Genomic DNA, 7393 nt, shown 5'->3' with positions numbered 1-7393 from the left:
GAGTTTAGGTTATGGCTGTGAATGTTACTGGGTTTTATTGTTGTAAGTGATTAATTGATAAGATTAATTTTGGTTTGTGGCTGTGACTGATATTGGTTTTCTGATTTTGATGGAATTGTTAAAAATTTTGATTTTATTTGATTATGCTAAATTAGTTGAGTTGTGGCTATATCCTGATTATTGTGAATAAGTGCTTGCTGTTGATTTTAGTTATTTGATGTATCGGAATGAATTCTATAATGACTACAGATTTGTTTATATTAGGACAGATTTGGTGCAGATTTATTTTGAATAGCTTTTATTACATGTTATTTTCTTTCCTTAATTAGGTTGTAAATAATCTTTATATTATGTATGTAATCACTCTCTATGAGAAACAGTTTAGGAATAATATTCAAAAATCTTCTTTTCAAGTTGGTATCAGAGCTCCCGATTTTGAAGGCTCTGCTTCCGCATTTTTCCAGCATTTTTCTAGGCAGCCATCATTACTGCAACTATACCTGTTTCGGTGCCCTGCCGCTGCCGCACGCCGTCACCGGAATTTTTTTTCTGACGAGTTTCTGAACGAGACCACCACCATCAAAAGCGGGATTTGTCGATCTACAAAGTCCAGGAGATTTCGTTGCCATCGGCGCGATCTCTTTGATTGCGACGCTGCTTGCCCAGACACGATCGTCGTTTTTTTCTTTCTTTTTTCTTCTGTCTTCCTTTTGCTGCCGATTCTTACCAATGACAGATGATAAGATTGCGCCTCTCGTCAGCCCCAATGATCTACCGGTGTTACAAGGGTTGTATTGTTTTGATGGACGCAACTACCTTCAATGGTCTCAACTGGTTCGCACTATTCTCAAGAGGCGAAAGAAATTAAATCATCTAGAAGGGAACCCTCCAGCCACGACAGACCCCAAATATGAAGCCTGGGATGATGAGGATGCTCTTATCATGACCTGGTTATGGCATTCTATGACACCAGAAATCAGCCATAATTATATGTTCTTCCCCACTGCTAAGGAGATTTGGAATAATCTAAGTCAGGCATACTCAATGAAGAAGGATACTGCAGCATGTTATGAAATAGAAAACAAGATCTTCAATAGCAAGGAAGGGAGCCTCTCCGTAACAGACTACTACGGGACGCTGAATCGTTTGTCGATCGAGTTAGATTAGTATCAAAATTTGACTATGCAGTGCACACATGGTTTTACTACATTGACACAATTTATTGAAAGGATACGTATATTTAAATTTCTGTCTGGCTTGCACTCTGAATTTGATCCAATTCGGGTTCAAATTTTGGGTAAAGAAAAAATTCCTTCTCTCAAAAGTTTTTTATATTGTACGAGGGGAAGAAACTTGGAGGTCAGTCATGTTGGAAGGAGGAAATTCTGTTGATGGTTCAGCTCAAAGGCTCCCTCAAAGGCTCACCGTGATGATCACTGGTGCAGTTATTGTAGAAAAATGGGTCATACTAAGGACACATGTTTTAGACTTCATGGAAAGGAGAAGGTCCTCGAACGAATTGGAGGATTCAAAGGTGTCATACAAAGAGATCATAAATCGATTGTTAAGTTAATTCCTTAACATCTAAATTGTAAACTAATGCAGTTATTTTAAAAGTATAAAGATAATTTGTAATAATTGGAAACTATATGAAGCTGAATTTTTGGGTGAACATAATAGTTGATTATAGGAGAACCGTGATTTTGTGAATAATACATATTTTTGTGTGTTTTGGTGTCAATGTTGCTAAAATTCTAGTTAAGTTAGGTGATAATGTGTTTGAATATTTGGGAATGAGGAACTATTAGTCTTTTGGTTAACATAATTTATGAATTGATGAGTTTGAAGTTGGATTGATGGATTTTGTGGGAATTGCAAATTGTGGATTTTTCGATTGTTTGAGAACCTTTTATTTGATACTTGTTGAGAAAAGGTAGATGAATTGTTGAGAAAGAAGGAACTCGTAAGGGTGGCTAAGTCTGAGTTTTAGGGGAGGTGCTGCTGAAATTTTTATAAAATTGAGGTTTTGTTTGAAAAGTTTTGGATTTGGGAAACTGTGTTATTTGATTTATTAAGAACAGAATAAATTATATTTCGATTTTGATTTATTTAAGAAAAAAGATTGTTATAAAGTTGATTTGAAGATGAAAAGAGTTATGGTTTGGGCTTGAAATAAAGGATTACCTTTTAAGAGATTGGTGAATTTATAACATTTGAGTTCGAATAGTAAAGAGAAAGATGATTTTTGAGTCTTTGGGAATTTAGCGAACTTAAGAAAGAGTAACTAAACAAGAGTGTGAAACTGATAATTAGTTAAATTTGGAAAGTTCCCACGAACTGAATGATCATTGATCTTGGGGAAACCTGTAAATTGTTATTTGTTTTATATGCGGAAAAACCCACGAACTGATAATCATTGATTACGGGAATAACCCACGAACTGTTGTATGTTGATCTCGGGTATAACCCACGAACTGAGGATTGTTGTTTGCTGTGTATTGATGTCGGGTGTAACCCACGAACTGAGGATCTCTATTTTGTTGTGTATTGATCTCGGGAAAACCCACGAACTCAGGATCTCTATTTTGTTGTATGTTGATCTCGGGGAAACCCACTAACTGAGGATCTCTGTTTTGTTTGTGTGTTGATCTCGGGGACACCCACGAACTGAGGATCATTGTTTCCCCTTGTGCGTATATTATGGGGTCGAGCTTTGCACCGACTACTGGTAGTCACGAAGGAGTGGTATTCTTACCATCGACATGTATGCATTAAGGACACAAAGGGAAACCATATCTGGGACTTGTTCCTAGGTAATGTTGGGTTGTAGGGTGTAAACCGACACGTGAGCTCATGGTCTACTTAGGACAGACATGCATCATAATGTTTGCGCATTTGTATTTGGTTGTGTTTACTTGTATTGACTCTCTGTGATTGTGTTGTTTGTCTTATTGTGACCTGTTTGTGTGTTGAATTGAGTCCCTTACTTGTGCTAGTAGTTTGTGAATGTATTGAGATGATGAATAACTGTTCTTGTGGCTGAGAATCAATTTTGTGGCTGAGAGATATTTAATATGACAAGTTTTGTGGTTGAGATCTATTTTGGCTTTATAAATGTAAAGAAAGTAATTAACTATCTAAAATAAGATTAAAAGGTATTTGCAAGTGTTTGACAAAAATGGTCTTATTAAGTAAATTATTTGCATGTTAACCATTACTTTTACGGTATTCCCATTCCCTACTGAGAACGTGTGGTTTGTTCTCACCCCAAAATCTTCCACTCTTTCAGTGACACAGGTTCGAAGACTTAGTTTGAAGCTACGGACGATTGTTGGACTATATTTATGAGTTAAGTTATTTTCATAGAGTTCCCTCGCCCTTGTTACTTTAGTTTTTACAGAGGGATAGGAGTTGTACCTGAGTTTCATTTGAATTCTTTTTTATAATATTTATTATTATTAATAACTATGTGATTATTATTGCTTGTTGATCTTTGACATGATTTTAATAAACAAAAACAAAATTTTCTGATTTTTTATTAAAAACTGAAACGCGATATCGAACTAAAGGCTCAATATTAAATAGTTAATAAAGAAAATAGGTTAATAACGCCTTACTTTTGGTACGATCATGACGTACTGGAAGTTAGGTTGTTACATGACTTGTCCTGCTTTGCTTGATCAAATAGCACCATTGGGTAAGCCAACTAGCGTTCCTTCCTTTGGTCCCCATCAAGGTGTTGCTCCTCCTCGTTTGAGAACTACGCCTCCTAATTCAGATCCTCCTCTGAATCCTCATCCTCCTCTTGAACCTCCGTTGAACTATTAACATTCTCATTCTCAATAATGGGTCTATTAGCATATATCAGTGCAAGAGCTTCACCTAATGGTCTATACTGAGTGAGCGACTGATCCATAGGGTGTTGGTGCAAAATTTACAACCACAAACTAACCGTCAAGTGCACCGGGTCGTACCAAGTAGTACCTCAAGTGAATGAGGGTCAATCCCACGAGGATTGATAGACTAAGCAACAATGGTTAAGTGATTTACTTAGTTAGACAAACAAAAAATGGTGTTTGAGAGTTCAAAAAAGCATTAAACAGGAAACTCAGAATATCAGAAGACATGTGGTGCACGAAATTGTGATCAATACTTTTTAATACACAGAACAATCCCCGGTAATGGCTCCAAAGACTTGGTGCTCAATACCATGGCATAAACACAACTCCGCACAACTAACCAGCAAGTGCACTGGGTCATCCAAGTAATACCTTACGTGAGTAAGGGTCGATCCCACGGAGATTGTTGCTATGAAGCAAGCTATGGTCACCTTGTAAATCTCAGTCAGGCAGACTCAAATGGGTATAGTGATAAACGAATAAAGCATAAAGATAAAGATAGAGGTACTTATGTATATCATTGGTGAGAGCTTCAGATAAGCGTATGAAGATGCCTTCCCTTCCGTCTCTCTGCTTTCCTACAGTCTTCATCCAATCCTTCTTACTCCTTTCCATGGCAAGCTCGTGTAGGGTTTCACCGTTGTCAATGGCTACCTCCCATCCTCTCAGTGAAAACGATAGCATATGCTCTGTCACAGCATAGCGGAATTCAGCTGTCGGTTCTCGGTCAGGCCGGAATAAAATCCATCGATCCTTTTGCGTCTGTCACTAACGCCCCGCCTGCTAGGAGTTTGAAGCACGTCACAGTCATTCAATCATTGAATCCTACTCAGAATACCACAGACAAGGTTAGACCTTCCGGATTCTCTTGAATGCCGCCATCAGTTCTTGCCTATACCACGAAGACTCCGGTTAAAGAATCCAAGAGATATTCACTAAGCCTCGTATGCTTGTAGAACAAGAATGGTTGTCAGTCACCTTGTTCATAGGTGAGAATGGTGATGAGTGTCAATCATCACCTTCATCAAGTTGAAGAACAAGTGATATCTTGGACAAAGAACAAGCGGAATTGAATAGAAGAACAATAGTAATTGCATTAATACTCGAGGTACAGCAGAGCTCCACACCTTAATCTATGGTGTGTAGAAACTCCACCGTTGAAAATACATAAGAACAAGGTCTAGGCATGGCCGTGAGGCCAGCCTCCCAAATGATCTAAGATAGCATAAAACGCAAAGATAGCTACCAAGATTCCCAGATGAAAATACAATAGTAAAAGGTCCTACTTATAGAAAACTAGTAGCCTAAGGTGTACAAAGATGAGTAAATGACATAAAAATCCACTTTCGGGCCCACTTGGTGTGTACTTGAGCTGAGCAATGAAGCATTTTCGTGTAGAGACTCTCCTTGGAGTTAAACGCCAGCTTTTATGCCAGTTTGGGCGTTTAACTCCCATTTAGGTGCCAGTTCCGGCGTTTAACGCTGGAATTTCTTGAGGTGACTTTGAATGCCGGTTTGGGCCATCAAATCTTGGGCAAAGTATGGACTATCATATATTGCTAGAAAGCCCAGGATGTCTACTTTCCAACGCCGTTGAGAGCGCGCCAATTGGGCTTCTGTAGCTCCAGAAAATCAACTTCGAGTGCAGGGAGGTCAGAATCCAACAGCATCTGCAGTCCTTTTGAGTCTCTGGATCAGATTTTTGCTCAGATCCCTCAATTTCAGCCAGAAAATACCTGAAATCACAGAAAAATACACAAACTCATAGTAAAGTCCAGAAAAGTGAATTTTAACTAAAAACTAATAAAAATATACTAAAAACTAACTAGATCATACTAAAAACATACTAAAAACAATGCCAAAAAGCGTACAAATTATCCGCTCATCACAACACCAAACTTAAATTGTTGCTTGTCCTCAAGCAACTGAAGATCAAATAAGATAAAAAGAAGAGAATATGCAATGAACTCCAAAAACATCTATGAAGATCAGTATTAATTAGATGAGCGGGGCTTTTAGCTTTTTGCCTCTGAATAGTTTTGGCATCTCACTCTATCCTTTGGAATTCAGAATGATTGGCTTCTTTAGGAACTCAGAATCCAGATAGTGTTATTGATTCTCCTAGTTAAGTATGATGATTCTTGAACACAGCTACTTTATGAGTCTTGGCCGTGGCCCAAAGCACTCTGTCTTCCAGTATTACCACCGGATACATACATGCCACAGACACATAATTGGGTGAACCTTTTCAGATTGTGACTCAGCTTTGCTAAAGTCCCCAATTAGAGGTGTCCAGGGTTCTTAAGCACACTCTTATTGCCTTGGATCACAACTTTATTTCTTTCTTTTTCTTTCTTTTTTTTTTTCGTTTTCTTTTCGTTTTTCTCTTTTTTTTCGCTTGCTTCCTTCCCTTTTTTTTTGCATTCACTGCTTTTTCTTGCTTCAAGAATCATTTTTATGATTTTTCAGATCCTCAGTAACATGTCTCCTTTTTCATCATTCTTTCAAGAGCCAATATTCATGAACCACAAATTCAAAAGACATATGCACTGTTCAAGCATACATTCAGAGAACAAAAGTGTTGCCACCACATCAAAATAATTAAACTGTTATAAAATTCAAAATTCATGCAATTCTTTTCTTTTTCAATTAAGAACATTTGTTTATTCAAGAGAGGTGATGGATTCATAGGACATTCATAACTTTAAGGCATAGACACTAAGACACTAATGATCATAAGACACAAACATAGATAAACATAAAGCACAATTTTTCGAAAAACATGAAAATAAAGAACAAGGAGATTAAAGAACGGGTCCACCTTAGTGATGGCGGCTTGTTCTTCCTCTTGAAGGTCTTATGGAGTGCTTGAGCTCCTCAATGTCTCTTCCTTGTCTTTGTTGCTCCTCTCTCATGATTCTTTGATCTTCTCTAATTTCATGGAGGAGGATGGAATGTTCTTGGTGCTCCACCCTTAGTTGTCCCATGTTGGAACTCAATTCTCCTAGGGAGGTGTTTACTTGCTCCCAATAGTCTTGTGGAGGAAAGTGCATCCCTTGAGGTATCTCAGGGATCTCATGATGAGAGGGGTCTCTTGTGTGCTCCATCCTTTTCTTGGTGATGGGCTTGTCCTCATCAATGGGGATATCTCCTTCTATGTCAACTCCAACTGAATAACAGAGGTGACAAATGAGATGAGGAAAGGCTAGCCTTGCCAAGGTGGAAGACTTGTCCGCCACTTTATAGAGTTCTTGGGCTATGACCTCATGAACTTCCACTTCTTCTCCAATCATGATGCTATGAACCATGATGGCCCGGTCTAGAGTAACTTCGGACCGGTTGCTAGTGGGAATGATTGAGCGTTGGATGAACTCCAACCATCCTCTAGCCACGGGTTTGAGGTCATGCCTTCTCAATTGAACCGGCTTGCTGGTGCACGAAATTGTGATCAATACTTTTCAAAACATAAACAATCCCTAGTAATGGCTCCAAAG

Source organism: Arachis stenosperma, chromosome 7 (assembly GCF_014773155.1).
Source record: "Arachis stenosperma cultivar V10309 chromosome 7, arast.V10309.gnm1.PFL2, whole genome shotgun sequence".
Classification (NCBI taxonomy): Eukaryota; Viridiplantae; Streptophyta; class Magnoliopsida; order Fabales; family Fabaceae; genus Arachis; species Arachis stenosperma.
This window is presented reverse-complemented; position numbering follows the sequence as displayed.